The sequence below is a fragment of the Macrotis lagotis genome, chromosome 1 (genome assembly GCF_037893015.1).
Source record: "Macrotis lagotis isolate mMagLag1 chromosome 1, bilby.v1.9.chrom.fasta, whole genome shotgun sequence".
NCBI classification, from domain to species: Eukaryota; Metazoa; Chordata; class Mammalia; order Peramelemorphia; family Peramelidae; genus Macrotis; species Macrotis lagotis.
The window spans coordinates 254,039,389-254,056,172 of NC_133658.1; the positions used below are offsets into that span (position 1 = coordinate 254,039,389).

The following is a 16,784-nucleotide window of genomic DNA, read 5'->3' on the forward strand; positions in this document are numbered from 1 at the left end:
TAACTTTGTGTGCACATATTTTTCCCTTGCTAGTAGATTGTATATATCACTCCATCATTATAAGCAAGTGTTTAAAAAAGTTTGTCAAACTAAATCAGCCGACAAATATGTATTTGCTGTCCAATAAACTATGGCCTGGGTCCTCTGGAGGATATGGAGATTTATACAGTATAGCATTTGCTGAATAGTTGAGGAGATGATGGGAATATATGGGAAACCATTAGAAAACAATACTACAAGCTATGTAAACAAGAACTAATTAGGGGATATGAACTAAATTTTTTAGAAATTTGGAGAAGCAAGATCACAGAATTGTAAATCTAGAACCAGAAAGGACTTCATTGATTTCAATTTATAGATGAAAAATCTGAAGCCAGAAAGATCAAGTGACTTTCAAAGTCACACAGCTAAAGTGATGGAGGCAAGATCCAAACTGAATTCTTCTTATTTTCTTTCTACTACAACCATATTACCTCCTTCAGCAGCCAGGATAATCAGAAAAAGAAGGCTTCATTCATGTTAGAGACTTTAGGATGAAGGAAGGAGAGCATTTATATAGACATGGGAGATCGAAACAGCATGAGTGAACTCAGTACATTTGGGACTGGCTCACTATAGTGAACCAGAAAGACAGATTTTTCTTCTAAAGAGAATTGAGGGGATAGTTGTTTAATAGGCAGCAGACTGAATCCTTTTCCCTCAGTTCCAGCACAGAAGGGAGTGTCTGTGAGAGCTTCAGCCTGGCTGAGTAAATATTCCTTATGAACATTCTGCTGGTTTATTCTATCCCCAGGATGGAAGTCAGAGTTTGGTACCATGGATGGTAGTGATTGCTGAATATTATAAATAATTCAGACAGAGAAAAGGAGAAGTGCTAAGGGCCGTTTCTACCTTTGTCCTTTAAGAAAAACAACAGAGCTTCACAGTACTTGAAAGGTAAAATTGTGGGTGATAGAACATAGAAAGTAGAATTTTAAATGGTCTTAGACTATAGAACATAGAAGTCTAGAGCTGGAAGGTAGCCTCAGAACATAGAAAGACATCTGTCTGAACTACAAGACAAGTTTTAGATCTTAGAATACAGAATGGTAGAGTTGGGAGAGAATGCCAAATATAGAAGGCCCATTAGAACTCAAAGCATGAAATCTCAGAGACAGAAGGGACCTTACAGTTTACCTTGCTCAATCAACATCATTGTACATAAAAATTGTTTGTCCTTCTCTTTGCTATTTTCAATCCCCAGAAAATTTCTTAGAACTTGACTCAAAATTTTCATATGTTTAAACAGAAAAACAATAGTGATGTTGCATATACTCTCCATATACTGCTCAGCTAGAAAAAAACACAGGCTTGATTTGTGGTCAGGTGAGGCAGCAGAGGATATGACCTCTCCTCCTGACAGAAAGGTTGAAATTGGATTTTTCTTCTGAGTACTTCCTTTCTTCTAATAATGTTTAGTTGCTCTAAGTAGTTTAATTTAAATTATCCTAATGAAAGGGGAGGCTGGTTTGGTTGTGACAGTTAAGTGGAAGGAGAGTTGGTTTCTTTTTTTGGAGACTGTTGCTGACTCACTGGGCGACCTTGAGTTTGTGATTTGATTTGATTTCCTTGGCTTATCTTTTGTCACTTGATATAGAAAAACTTAGTTCTCTGAGAGACAAAAGACAGCATTGTAGGACTATCTCTGTTGCTATTATTGTTGTTATTTGTCCTTTGTTCTTAAAAGAAGACCAATGACATCAGGAAGGTAATGTCTTGACTTGTAAGTAAATTGGATTTAAGTGAGCAGAGCTGTGCAAGGTCTTCAGCCTCACTCTATTCTCAGGAACCATCTGAGTCCAGTGGCAAAAATATAGATCAGGTCCACTGCATCTGGGGCTACCTCTGCAACTAACTCACTGCATGACTGTTGGAAAAATGTTTTACCCTCCTGGAGAATCTATTTTTTTTTTATCAATAAAATAAAGGGTTTGAACTAGATTAGTAATTTTTTAACTTGAGTTCTATGAACTTGTATAAAAATAACCTGGAGAAGGAAATGGCAAACTACTCCAATATCCTTGCCAAGAAAATTCCAAATGGGGTCATGAAGAGTTAGGCATGACTATTGCAATATGATTGGTTTTCTTTGTAACCCTCTGTTTTTTATTTTATGCATTTAAAAACATTATTTCTGAGAAGAGGTCCTGCCAAAGGGTCCATAATTAAAAAAAAATAATCTCTGGGCTATGAAGTGAGCAGAACCAGAACAATGTACAAGGCAATAGCAATATTGCAAAGACAAAAAAGCTATTTACCTCCAGATAGAGAATTCATGGACTCAGAGTGCAGACTGAAGCACATTTTTTTTTTCAATTTTTTCCCCAGAACTTGACCAATAAGGAAATTTATTTTGCATAACTTCATATTGGTATTGGATTTTATAATCCTTGCCTTGTCACTGGGTGGAAGAGGGAAAATTTTAGAACTGAATTTAGAAGAATTTAATAATAATAAAAGAATCTCTGGCCTAGATGATTTGAGGTTCCTTCCACTCCTCACATTCTATTAGAAAGTTCTTTTGCTTTTAGAGAAGGAGCATCCAATATACTCCCTAATTTGGGGGTAAAAGATCTGAAGGTCTCTCTGTTTTGATTCTGGTTAGGGCATATGGTTCAGAAGTATAGAGTTCCTCAGTCAATTCAATATACATATATCTCCACTTTGATTAGATCTTGGAAGAGGGTCTTTACTACCTTTTTTCCCCACCAGATCAGACTGACAGTGTTTTCCCTTTTTTATTCTGGAAACCCTCCCTTCCCTTCCCTTTTTAACATTAGTCTCATTTCACCTGCTCAGATTGGAAGCTTTAGGGTACAATTGAAAGAAACCTAAGTTTAGAGAAGTCCTAAGTCTGAGCTGTCTATCTGAACCAGGATAAATCATTCTCCCTCTCTGACATTACTTTTGGCATTGTTCTTGTTGCTGCTGTTTTATTATTATTATTATTATTATTTATTATTATTATTTAGATAAGTCCTATTTTTTTAGGTTTTTGCAAGGCAAATGGGGTTAAGTGGCTTGTCCAAGGCCACACAAGCTAGGTAATTATTAAGTGTCTGAGACTGGGAACCCAAGTACTCCTGACTCCAGGGCCAGTGCTTTATTCACTATGCCGCCTAGCCACCCTTATAAGACCTATTTAGATTTCACTGGTATAGGCAACTGCTACTGAAGAGATATCCTTCTATCAGTACAGAACGATACCTGCTCCCCAATTAGAAAACTGCCCAGGACAATAAGAAATTAAGTGACTTGCCCAGGATCTCTCAGCCAGCCTACACTGGAGGCCAGTCTTCCTGACTTAGAGACCAATTCTTCAGCTACTATACAGTATTTGATGATGCTATATGAATGTGAATTTGGGGATATTACAGTTTCCAGGGAATTGAGATTATGAGATCCCAAACAGCCATGACTGGAAAAGGAAATGGCAAATCATATCAGTATCTTTGTCAGGAAGATTCATCTTCCTGAGGTCAAATCCAGTCTCAGATACTTACTAACTGTGTGGCCCTGGAAAGTTATTTAACTCTGTTTGCCTTGGTTTCTCCATCTGCAAAGTGAACTGGAATAAGAAATGGAAAAAACATTCCAGGATCTTTACCAACAAAACCCCAAACAAACCAAGAAGTATCAGACACAACTGAACAGCAACAGTGGATTAGTACTTTTTTTTTTTGGTATTGGTCAGGGAGGAAGGAACTGGATTTAGAGTCAGTGGACTTTATTGTATACCTTTCTATTATGTTCGTATATTATTCTAAATTTGACTGTGCTTCATGAGAGCAAAGACAATGTTTAAATTTTGTACAACTTTGTGTCTCTTAGAGGGCTTAACAGTGTTCTGTATGCTGAAAGAATTTAATGTTTATTGAACAAAAGTTGAAGGAGCAAATCTTTACTCAATGGTTGAATGAACTAATCCCATAGGGCTATTTCAAGGAAAGCTGTAAAATTTTATGTAAATGTGAACATTATTCTTTCTTGTTATTGTCACACAAGCTAATTACTCTAAGAGGAATGAATATTTTTGAGTAAGCAGCCTCTATCAATCCAGGTAAAAGGAAATAATATATATATATATATATATATATATATATATATATATATATATATATATATATATATATATATATTACAGGGCCTAGAATGAATTCCAGAGACAGGCTCTCTCCCTTCATCTCTCTAATATTCAGCAGTCATTCTTCTCTGTCTAAAACCCATTAATGCAAGGGCTGACATAAAAAGACACCAGATGTCATGGGAAACCTCTTCCAAGTACCATTTTTTCTCTGTTTTGAGGTTGTTGAAAACCTGGGTATTGGTTTGATTTTTGTGGATAGCCCTAAGAGTCTTTCAATCCTGATAGCCTTTTAATTCTGAGAAGCTTTGAACTTCTCTGCCTGAAGAGTTCTGATATCTCTCAGCCTCTTGGTTCAGAATTTGGAGCACCATATCTCAGTTCCTGGCAGGACAGAAGTCCTAAGGGCACAGAGTAATGTTTAAACTTCCTTACTTTAAAATCTCTATTATGTGTTTGACTTTCTCATGGCAAACACATCTAAAAAGACAGTCTTTTCTGACTTGTCAAAATGAACACTTGAAAACTTATTTAGTTTCTAGGAATCCTGAAAGACTGCTCTTCAAAGTCTTGATTTATCTGCAATGAGGACAAAAATAAGCTTGCTCTTTATATTTTTACTATATAAGTTTACTGTAGTAAACTATAGTATTATAATTCTCTTTTCATATACTTTGTTTTTTATATCTCTTTCATTTGAGAACATGTTTCCATCTATACCCTTTCTGAGCAAGATTTCCATTGTAACCAAAAAATAAAATAAAATAAAGAGATGAAAAAAAAAGTCATTCAATGAAACTTACCAATACATCAGTCAAATTTATCAGTATATACAATATTCCTTTCCCACATTCTTCTTTCTCTGGTGGCTCAGTGGATAGAGTGCTAGACTTGGATTCTTGGAAGGTTTGAATTCAAATCTAGCCTCAGACAGTTATTAGCTATGTGATCTTAGGCAAGTTATTTAACTTCTGATTGTTTCAGTCCTCCTCTCAATTGTAAAATGGGCATAATAATAATAATAATACCTACCTTCTAGTGTTGTGGAACATTGTAGTTATTTATTTTCCTTGCTTCCACAAAAAACAGAGGAGGTACATTTTCTTTTCTCTTCTTTGGATACTAAGTTAATCATTAAAATTACAGAACATTCAGTGTTTTTTTTTTTTATTTTTCCATTGTTATAAGCATTGCATATATTGCTTTGCTGGTTCTATTTACTTTATTTTAAATCATTTCATAAAATTCTTGCCAGGCTTCCTTGAATCTTTCATATTCATTGTTTCTTATAACATAGTAATATTCCATTACAGTTTGTCAAATGTAGTTTAACCCCACCCCCCAGCAATCCTAAAGCAGACATTAAGCTGAATCACTATTTATTTGAAACATTTATCCCAGGTTGACATGAAATCTGGATGGTTTTCAGAGAAAGGAATGATTAAGGATGAGGATTAAAAAGATCCCACCAGAAACACTTTGTGTTCTTAAAAGTCCCTTTCCTAGTACAATTTGACCTGTCAGTGGAAAGTATATGGCTACAGAACCATTTAATTAGATGACTGTAATTAGAGGGCGCCTTGAATGGGAGTGGGAAACAGGCCATGTTGTAGATTTTAGGTTATTTTTTCAATCTTGTGCTTGTCAGAACAACACATAGCAGCATGTTCTTAGCAGTCTAGGTCATGAGCAAAAGTCCTTGGTGTCTGAAAGGAGCTGACTAGTCCATGCCACTATCTGTTTTGGGATGTTTTCCAATAGTCTTTCCTCTTCTAGAATATTTTTCCAAATTAGTAAGTTTCAGGGTCTTTAGGTCACTTTCTGTGAGATTTAGTCTTCTCAAGTTAAGTTTCACTCTTAGAGCTTCGGTTTCAGTGTTAATAATCCTTGTTCTGTCTGATTCACAAGGAAGTTGATTCTCAGGTAAAGAATTATGAAACAAATATTTATTAAAAGCCTATTATGTTCCACAATTTCATCTGCATATGAGCTCTGAGTGGGGAACTTTTAACAGATCTGTGATTTCTCTGAACCTTAAAATCTCTAAGAGAGTGTCCTAGGAATAAGTGACTTATCCAAAGTCACACAGTGAATATATTTCAGAGCCAATGTGTATTAAGGCTTGTCTTCCTGACTCTGACACTATTTCTTCAAGCTACAACAAGATCATGCCATTTCTACCATGTTAGAGCCCTCTGTGAGGTGATTGGACTGAGGTTCTAAAACTATTTATGAATCCTTGAATCCTTTGCCAGTCTGGTGAAGCCTATACAACTCCTTTTCAGAATAATGGGTTGTTATTTATAGTCATAATTAAACAAAATGTTAATTTTTACTTAGAGATTAGTGAAAATAAGTATTTTTTTTCTCATCCAGGTTCATGGACCTAGATTTATGGATCTCAGGTTAAGAATCCTCTAGCATTTATATAGAACTTTAAGGTTTGCAAAGTACTTCTCAAGTGTTATCTCATTTGATCCTCACAAAAACCCCTGAGAAAGGTGCTAATCTTCCTCATTTGCGGATAAGGAAAGTCAAGTTAAGGGAAATTAAGAAATCTAACTCTTAACAGAATCACACAGCTAGTGAGTCTTTGAAGCAGAAATAAATTTTAGGCTTAAATTTAAGCAGAAATAAATTTACTGATTTCAAGTCCACCACTCCAATAGACACTATCTCTGCCTTAGAGGGGTAGCTAGATGGCACAGTGGATAGAGTACTAGGTTTGGAATTAGAAAGACTAATCTTACTGGATTCAAATCTGGCCTCAGACACTAGCTGTTTGGCCCTAGGCAAGTTACTTCATCCTCTTTACCTCATCTTCCTCATCTGTAAAATGAACTGGAGACAGAAATGACAAACCATTGCAGTATCTCTGCCAAGGAAAACCCCAAATTGGGCCATGAAGAGTAGGACCTAGCAAATAAAAAGGACACTTATGTAAGAATCATAAGACCTGAGTTTAGTATTTCAGTATTTATATTTCAGCCCTGCTACATACCTTCTCTGTGACTTTAGCTTTTCTCAGCCTCAGTTTTCTCAATCCATAAAATGAAGGAAGTAACCGATTGTTGCAATTCCTTCTTGATCTGTGATTCTATGATCCCTTAAGTAGAATGGTACATGTACGCATAACACAATGATAAAATGGAGAAAATGTGTGTAGAAGTGGCAAAACAAAGGGATTCAAGGAAGGAAGAGGTATTTTTAGTTGGATGTGTACCTGAACTTGGAGCAGCTGGGTGGCACAGTGGATTGAGTGAAGGGGATTCCTTAAGTCTAGAAATATTCTATTCAAACCTGGCTTCAGACACCCACTGTTTGACCTTGGGCAAGTCATTTAACCCTGTTTACCTGAGTTTCCTCATTTGCAAAAAATGAGCTGGAAAAGAAAATGGCAAACCACTTCAGTATTGTTGCCAAGAAAACCCGCAAAGCCTCAGATATGACTGAAAAATAACTGAATAACAAAAACACCTGATCTGAGACTGAAAGGAAAGAAAGGCACAGGCAGAAATGGTGAAGTGTCCATTTGTAAGCATGTGGTCCAGATCAGGTTGAGATGAGAAGACATTACAATAGAATATGAAGGCACTTTGAAAACTGTACAGCCTAAAACATGTATAAAGTTAATCATCATTTAATCAATGGGGAAGTGAAAGTCAGTTATTACCTAAAGAAAAGAATTGAAAGTCAGAGTTTGATATAAGTCTAGGATCAAGATATTTATTATTAGTAGGGGTCAAGAGAGTTTAGTTGTAACTTTGCTACTAACTTTATAAAGTATGACTTTATGTAAATTATGTCACCCCTTTTGGCTTCAGTTCCTATAATTACAAAATGGAAAATAACAATGAACTCCTAGGGTAATGATGAAGATAAAGGGAGCTAATAGATATAAAATGCTTTTAAAAAGTCATGTATAACCTATCAGATTACTTGCTATCCCTTGCTATCTCCTACCTCCTAGAGGGAGGAAAAGATGGGAGAGAGAAAACTTTACAAAAATAAATGTTGAAATTATCTTTATATATAATTGGAAAAATAAATATATTTATTTTATAATTTAATTTAACTTTTCCAAATACACACAAAGGTAGTTTTCAACATTTATCTATTTACAAGTTTATGAGTTCCACATTTTTCTACCACCATCCCTTCCCATGGTAGTGAAAAATCTGGTAAAAGTAATATATTTATTTTTTTTGAGAAGGTCTGTGACACAAAAAGGAATGTTAGCTACATATACAGTGAGGACTGTCCAATGAGGATCCAGTCCTTAGAGCATTCTTGGATTTTCTTTTCTTTGTGTGTTATATAAAGCCTGTTTAATATTCCCTTCCTGGTTTCATTTGAATACATGGAGGATTGGTGAGCTTATTTCTGGCCCACAATGCCTAGGGGGATGGAGCTTTGTGATGATCAAAAGTCTTCTTGTCTGAGAAGCTATAATTGATGATGCAGAAGACACTGAGCTGGAACTAAGAAACAAAATATTTGAATTTATGATCTCTCACTTTTTCTCTGGCACTTTATTATTACTGCTATCAAGTTGTCCAGGTCATGGCCTTGAGAGTATGGAGAGATTGGAAAAACCATCTGAGGAACCCTCAGCAATTAGAGCTAGAAGGAGAAAATACCCTAACTTGTAGCAGCAGTGGATGAGCAATAAGGAACCAGCTCTGAGAAGCAATCTGCTTGAACCTGGTCATCAGTGAATTAATACATCTGCTAGTCATCTGAGACACCACATCCTTTAAGAACTAGCTCAGATAAACAAGGAACAATTCTCCAATTGTTGTTGACACACATAGAATTTAATTTAATGTAGGATCTATGAAAAGAGAAAAGAACTCTCAGGGTCCAAAATACTATATATTTTCTACATATATCTTTAACTATATTAATTATATTGAGCCCACTTTCCCCACATAATGAACTTGTAAAAGAGAAGCATACCTCAGTTTGAGGAATGTTTTATAACTTCCATCCTTGCTATACTTTCTCAATCATCTTTGTAAAAACTAATTGTTGTAGAAAGGTAAACACAATGGTAAACTAAAAAAGAAAAAAGAAAAAACCCAAAATCTAATCAATGTCAACCAGTTAATTAATATTTGGGACACTTGTGAGCAACAGTATTAGAAACCACAACCTCTCAGGATTACTCCTAGAATCCTGAGGGAAGAAGTAGCCAGCTGCCTACTGGGAAGTCAACTTGTCAATGCTGGAGGGTTGGGAAGGTATTCACAGCAGGATTGCTCTACACATTTATATCTGAAAGGCAATGTTTTAACCTTTTCTTTCATTTATGTATTAAATAATTATTAAGTATCCATTTTGTGCAATGTTATAATAATAATCATAATAATAACTCTTTTCTGCAACACTTAAAGGTTTATAAAAGTAAATTCCTAATAGCAATCCTAACACAGGTAGTGCCAATTTTATACCCTCTTTTCAAATGAAGAAAATGAGATTTAGAAAAAAATGAAATGACTCCCCATCCTCTTGGTTTTTAGCACTCCTTCTTTCCTCCCCAAATTATCATTTACATGCTTATCTGCTTAGATGACATAATATCTCCAGAAGAATGTAAATACCTTACTGCTTTTTCTTTTTATCACCCATATCTAACAAAGAGTATTGTAGAGTACACAGCAGATGCTTCAAAAATGCATGTTGTATTATTCCACAACTCAAAAGAGAACTAGGGCTCAAACGTAGGTCTTCAAGCTCCCAGTTCAATGTTCTTTCCATCACACTAGATCGTGCCCTTTTGTTGACAAATTTTAGATTGTACAGTGGCCACATTGCTAGATTCAGCTTCAGGAAAATATAGATATTTACTAGCTACTTAACCCATAACAAATCACCTTACCTTACTGGACCTGTTTTCTTCTCTATAAAATGAAGGGATACAATTGAATAATTTCTAAGATTGCTATATGATTTCCTAAGTCAAACACTAAATCTATGATTCTGGGACAAATCATAGAATCATAGAATCTTAAGACTAGTAAGAGAACTCAGCCAATCCTAGGTATACCTGACATATAAATTTTCTCTGCTGTATCTTTGGTAAGTAACCCCTGAAGATGTCTCATGAGGGGCAAGCTAATGACTTTAGGTGTGAAGTCCCATGTATGTCTGGACAGCTTTTGTTGGTAGACTCTTCCTATGTACTCCCCAGACTTATAACTGGCTGAAGGAGTTTATATCATCCCACCCAGAGGAATGTTTGAGAAAGTGAAGATCTGCTCCTTCCATGACTGGTCAAATCACCATGCTTCTGGACTGGAAGACTCTATCCTTCAGATGCAATGGTGTACCTTATGGAGAGAAGTAATTATCTTTTTTTGTACCCCTCAAAAAAGCTCTTTTAGTGAATGGGATAGATTTCCTCCTCAGTTATCTCCCCAGCCCTCCTTTCAGGGTTTATGATCCCCACTCCAAGAATACTGGAAAAGTTAGACCTCTGTAGGATGATAGTACATAGAATACTATCTTTTGCTTCTCAGTTGAAATGGCGAAAATAAATAAACAATATTTGTATTCATTGGACAAGGCTTTTAGAGACAACTTTTCCTGATAATTGCTAAAGCTCCATATTCATGTGAAAATGTCACTTCATAAATATTGAATTGGATTGTTACCTCCAGTGTATGCTGTCTGTGATGGCTTTCGAGAAATGAATTTGGAGCAATGTGGTAATTATCCCAGGAAGTGTTCATTCAAATCTGAAAGCAGATTAAATAATGAATAGGAATGTCACTTGTTCATTCCAATTTAAAACTCACGCATTAGTCCAGGGATGAAAATCAGACTAGGAAGGGAACTGTAGGGGAATATAGGGAAGGAAAGGAGGAGGAGGAGGAGAGAAGGAAATGGAGTCAAATAAATAACAATGATGTAGCAGTAGAACATCTGAAACTAAGGCAGAAGCAATTAAGCAACTGCTGTGGGTGGACTCATGTAGGAAACATTTGGAATTGTCTCTTTGGATGACATTCCCCATCTCCAGAGAGTTGGATGGGGGGAACTCTTCTGAGAGAACTATTATGACCTGGTATATAGGCTATTGGATGCTAGACTTGGAGACAGAAAAGATTAAATTTTGTTTCTGATAGTTGTATGACCATGGGCAAATTGCTTAACTTCTCTAAATCTCAATTTTCTTATAATCAATAGGCCCTGGACTCAGGAGGACTTGAGTCCAAATTTGGCCTCAAGACACTTGAGACTTAGTAGTTTTCTCACCCTGGGAAAGTCACTTAACTCAGATTGCCTCGAGCCCCACTCTTCTCAAATAATGTCAATAACTGTAGGCTCAAATGACATAATGTATGTAAAATGCTTTCTGAATTTAAAAGTGCTACATAAAGGTCAGTGGTGATTATGATCCTTTGGTTAGCTATCAGTAAGCAAGAATCTCTTAATTCAATTCAAATTGATTAAACAAGCATTTAATAAGGGCCTTGCTCTTTATAAGATCCTCCACAAAGTGCTCCTCCAATGCCTCATACTGGCACAGCATTGACCCCAAGCCATTAAAGGCTACTCCAGCAGGGTATGAACAGGTCTATTCTGCCAGAAGGACTTCCAGTGTTGTCCCTGCAGCACATGTTGCTTATCTTTCCAAATCCAGACTAATCAGTGGAGTATTGTTTGAGAAGTTGTTTGAGACAGAGAGACAGATAGGTACCTCGTGAGATAAAGCATTTATTAAGTTTATGCTATAAGATGATGATGATGATGGTCATCCTTCATTTTTGAAGATCATGACATCAGGGAGATGATGTCATGACAAGCAAGTGAATTGGATTTGAGAGAGGGGTGCTGTTCTAAGTCATCAGTCTCACTTTCTCCTTCAGAGCCATCTGGGACTAATGGTCAGATATGGATAGGTAAGATTGATGATGGCCCTGGATACTAGGCAATCAGGGTTAAGTGACTTGCCCAAGGTCACACACCTAGTAAATGTCAAGTATTTGAGACCAAATTTGAACTCAGGTCCTCCTGACTTCAGGACCAGAGTCTACCCATTGTGCATCTAGTTGTTCATATAGAATTATAATTCCATAATAGGCATGGAATTAAACTCTGGAAATACAAATACAAAAAAAAGAGTCTTCTGCTCAAAGGAACTTACATTTTAATAGGGAAAGACAATACTTAAAGAGGAGCTGAAAGATTGTGTCTGTGTGGGAGAGGGTGGATTGGATAGCTGTGCAGAGGTAAGGCAGCTGAGGAAATGGACCACTCCAGGGAGTGTTGATTGAGAATGAAGCAAGTACAGGTGGGGCTACTCAGTCAAGGGATTCATCAATCAGGAGGGCAGACCTAGGCTGTGATTAGCCAAGGGAAAAACTGTTGGAGGATAGGAATCATATTACTCTTGACATCCTTGACTTGAAAGACTCCAGAAAACAAAAGGAAGTTGAAGGTGAATGCAAGGATGGCTCACAGATTATCTCTGTAAAGAGGCAATAACCTCAGCATGCATTTCTAAATTGCTCTAAGGTTTGAAAAGTTCTTAGCATGTGTTATTTCATTTGATTCTCACATAAGTCCTGTGAGGTAGGTATTCTTATTATTCCCATTTTACAGATGAGGAAACTGAAACAGAAACAGACTCCCAAAATCACATGGCTTATAAGTTTCTGAGGCCATTTTTGAACCTCTTTCTTGACTTCAGGTTTGGCACTCTAACCACTGTGTCAGATAGGTACACTGGACATGGCAAGCACCAGATAAATAAAATATAAGACTATACACTTATAAATATATACACATATATGTGTATGCCTGTGTTTAAATAGCTCTCTATATAATTTATACATATATATCTATATCTATAGCTTTCTGTATCTTTCTACATATATATATATATATATATATATATATATTTTCATTTCTATTATCTATCTATCTTGGATAGGATCTTCAAATGGAAAATAGACTCAGACTTGAAGTGAAGCAACTAGTCTGTCTTTTAGTTGAGTTGAGGAAACCTTATCAATTGCCTGTGTCTTTAGCTCAGATATTCTGACAGAAACAAATGTTGGTATAAAGTCTGAGTTCATTATCAAGAATTATAGCAAGGTGAACAGCCTGAATTGTCTTTGAGAAATTATAAAGTTCTTTTGAAGTTCTTTTTTCTTCAAACAAGAGTTTGCCTTCCTCAGATGGATATCCTCCCAGTTATATTGCCTGTATGAATCATAGAGCATTGAAAACCCTGAAGAATTAAAGATGAGAATCATTGAGAAGTCAGTGGAGAGGAACATGGTGGAAGGGAGAGGGAGTAGATTATCAAGCATTATAATAATGAATCGCCTAGAAGTGTAAAATATGTTATCAAATGTCCATATGACCAGGAAAAAAGATAGGCAGGTCATGGAATGTGAGTGAGACTAGAAAGATGGACACCTTGAATTCTCTAGATATCCATATGATATCAAGAGAAAGCAAGGTAGAACCAAGGTAATTCCCCTTTTGGGGAACTTATGGGTGGGATTAGATGGAAGGATGGTGATCACTGTCAGTGGAAGGGAACATTCAGATAGAAACAGAGATCTGCAAAAAGCCCCATGTTGAGCTCTGCTTATTCAAAGGCAGCAATGAAAACAGTCCTTGTTGTCAAGGTGTTTAGTTTCTACTCAGGAGAATACAACATTGTATGCAAAATAGGAAATATGTACAAAGTATGTAAAAAATCATTTTGGGAGAGGGGACAATTGCAACTGAGAAATTAGAAATTACCTCCTTCATGTGGATGCTTCCTAAATCAAGCTCAAAAGGGATGTGAGGGTTTCATGATGTGGAGGGGAGGAGGCAGAATCTTCCAGGAATGGGGCAAATTAGGAAGCCAGGAGATGAAATACTATATGCAGGGATTAGTAAGTACATTGATTTGATGGGAACATAAGAGTGTATGAGAGGGAATAATGTGATAGCAGTCTGGAAAAGATGCAACTGACATGATGGGCTTTAGATACCCTTATATATTATAAATAAAACGTATGTATATGTATGTATGTATGTATGTATATATATATATATATATATATATATATATATATATATCTTATCCAGGAGTTTATATGTATTATGTATATATATATTATCTTAGAGACAATAATGGAATCATTGAAGCTTCTTTTCCCAAAACCATGCATCTGGGAATACCAGTTTGGAACTATGTGGAGGATGGATTCTAGAGGGGAGAAAATGGAAGCAGAGAGGCCAATAAGGAGGTCATGTTTATGTCTGTCTTAAGGGTATAGGCCTTACTGAAGGAAAGAATGGTGAAGGTTGAAATAAGAGAAGGCTTCATAGAGGAAGTGGGATAGAACCTATGCTTTAAAGGATAGGTAGAATTTGAAGAGATAGAGGATAGAGTTTTTGTCATCCCAGAGACTTTACTAGTTAAGGTCATTGCTTTGAATAAATTAGCCACTGCATCTGGCTGCCAACCATGGAAAAATTCTATTTCTGTTTGGTAACATCTCTTCCAGACTTGATTCAAAACTGAATTTTTAAAAAACCACCTTGGGGCAAGCCCAAGTTTATAGGCTGGAATGATGCATTAGGAAGAAGCATAATGAAAATAGGATTCAGAATCATGAACTTAACTCCATGCCCAGCAGATTTCAGTTTGGAATAAAAGAAGAGAATGAAGGTGGGATTTGGAAATTTCATGCTTTTTATTTTGGACTACTTGCTCAACCTATTAGAAACAAATGAAGTGAAAATTTAGCCAGGTTCATATTGTGCCCAAATAAAACTAGTATACTTCTAAAATGGCTTTATGATTAAATACTTGGGGAAAGAATTGTCTGACATAGGAAACTTACCTTCATTCAACAGTGATTTGGAAAACTATGTTTCTGGATTATTTTAAGTATGTCCTCTGTAGTGAGAAAATGATAGGACCATAGATTTACAGCTGAAAGGGACCATGAAACCCATCCAGTCCATGTCTCTTATTTTATAGATGAGGAAATTGAAGGTAAGAGGTCATAGGATTATGTACCAGCCTTATCATTTTATGGATGAGGTACTAAAGAGGGGAAGTTATTTATAATCATAGGTTCTAAAGTTGCAAAGACCCCCCCAAAAATTATCTGATCCAGCCTTCTATTGTATAGATGTGGAAACTAAGGAGGTTAATTAAGTATGTTATCCAGGATCACACAGGTAGTAAGCATCAAATATAGGATTTTAACCAGGTTCTCTGAATCCAAATCTTTCATTCCTTCTCATATACAACCCTGCCTAAAAGTTATAATCATTCTGCTAGATTTTATATGCCTAGAGTTGTGCTGATTAATGTTTAACAACTGGCTCTCTAGGGAAAAAAAGAAGAAAGATACATTTAAAGTTTGATCTGCATTATTATTTTCTCCCCCTACTTTTTAAAGTCTAGGCAGTCAACAAAAAAGTAAGCCAAGCCCTGAGTTGTGATATTTGCTGATTTAAATGTTCACACTGAAAATTTAACAATTGACTTTCAAGAGATGATTGGAACTAGCTCAAGCCCACCTTTGCCAGGACCCCCTGCGTAGGGAAGACAAAATGATAGGGTTTTAGAATTGTAAAGACACTTTTGAGATCATTTAGCCCACCCTCATTATGCTACAGATTAGGAAATGAGTGGCATAGTTTAGCTGGAAAAGGATTTCGCAGGATCAGTGCCAGAACATTTATTCAAACCCACATCTGGTGCTTCTTCCATTTTAAAATGATGGGACTTGAATGGCTGGTTCAGTTTTAGAGCCTTACTCTGGGTTAAGGTTTCTGTTGACAGCGGCCTCTACTGGTCATCGGGATGAAGGCAGTGCAAAGTGGCCCAAATTTGTACTATGTGAGTAAAGGCATTTTGGAAAGAGAGTTTTCTTTTTCTCCAAGTGATGTTTTAGTTTTCTATGGAAAATAATTTTTTAAATTGGTAATAACATTATCTCCTCCTTCAAGGTTCCAAGTTATTGCTGCTAAAAACAAAACAAACAAAAAAAACCCCTAAACCACAGAGGACAAGCAAATTTTTGTGTTTTTCAAAACAGCTCATACAGATTTAAAACTTCCAAGGGAAATATAAATAATGACAACTAATTTACTGCTTCAGGCAGGATTAGCTGTTTAGTGTGCGTGTCTGCTCTAAGCTATTCATAGAGGTCATAGGAGAGAGGTAGGAGCCTTAATTTGTGTCGTCAAGTCACTGAGACTAAGTTTAAAAATTTAAATGTTTTTATTAATTTTTTATTTCTTACATAACCATAGTTATCCTAAGTATTCTTCTTTTCTTTCCCAGAGAGCTGTCCCATATAACAAATAGTATTTTTTGTTGGGCCTGGTTAGCATGTTTTATATACAAGTGGTCACATTACCTTATAAATAGCTACAGCAAGCTCTCTGAAAAGAGATCAGCTGTCCTCAAAGGGTAACTGAGTCCACAGTTCTGTGATTCCCCAAGGAGGACAAACCAGTTGCATCTCTAATACTTAGGGGAGAGGGCTAGATGGGCTGGTCTCGGGTCCTGGGTCTCATCAGTAACTCAGTAAAGGCCCTTCATACTCAATGTACCTTGGGAAGCCAATGAGCCACTCTGAACCCTATTGGGGGGGAAGGGGATGATCTCCTAGCACCATTGTCTTCC

General features: G+C 36.3%; 1 pseudogene; it reads right to left on the bottom strand.

Annotated features, from left to right (window-relative positions):
* LOC141504852 (smoothelin-like protein 2) overlaps positions 1-16,784 on the bottom strand; it is a 99,881-nt pseudogene that overhangs the window by 78,644 nt on the left and 4,453 nt on the right.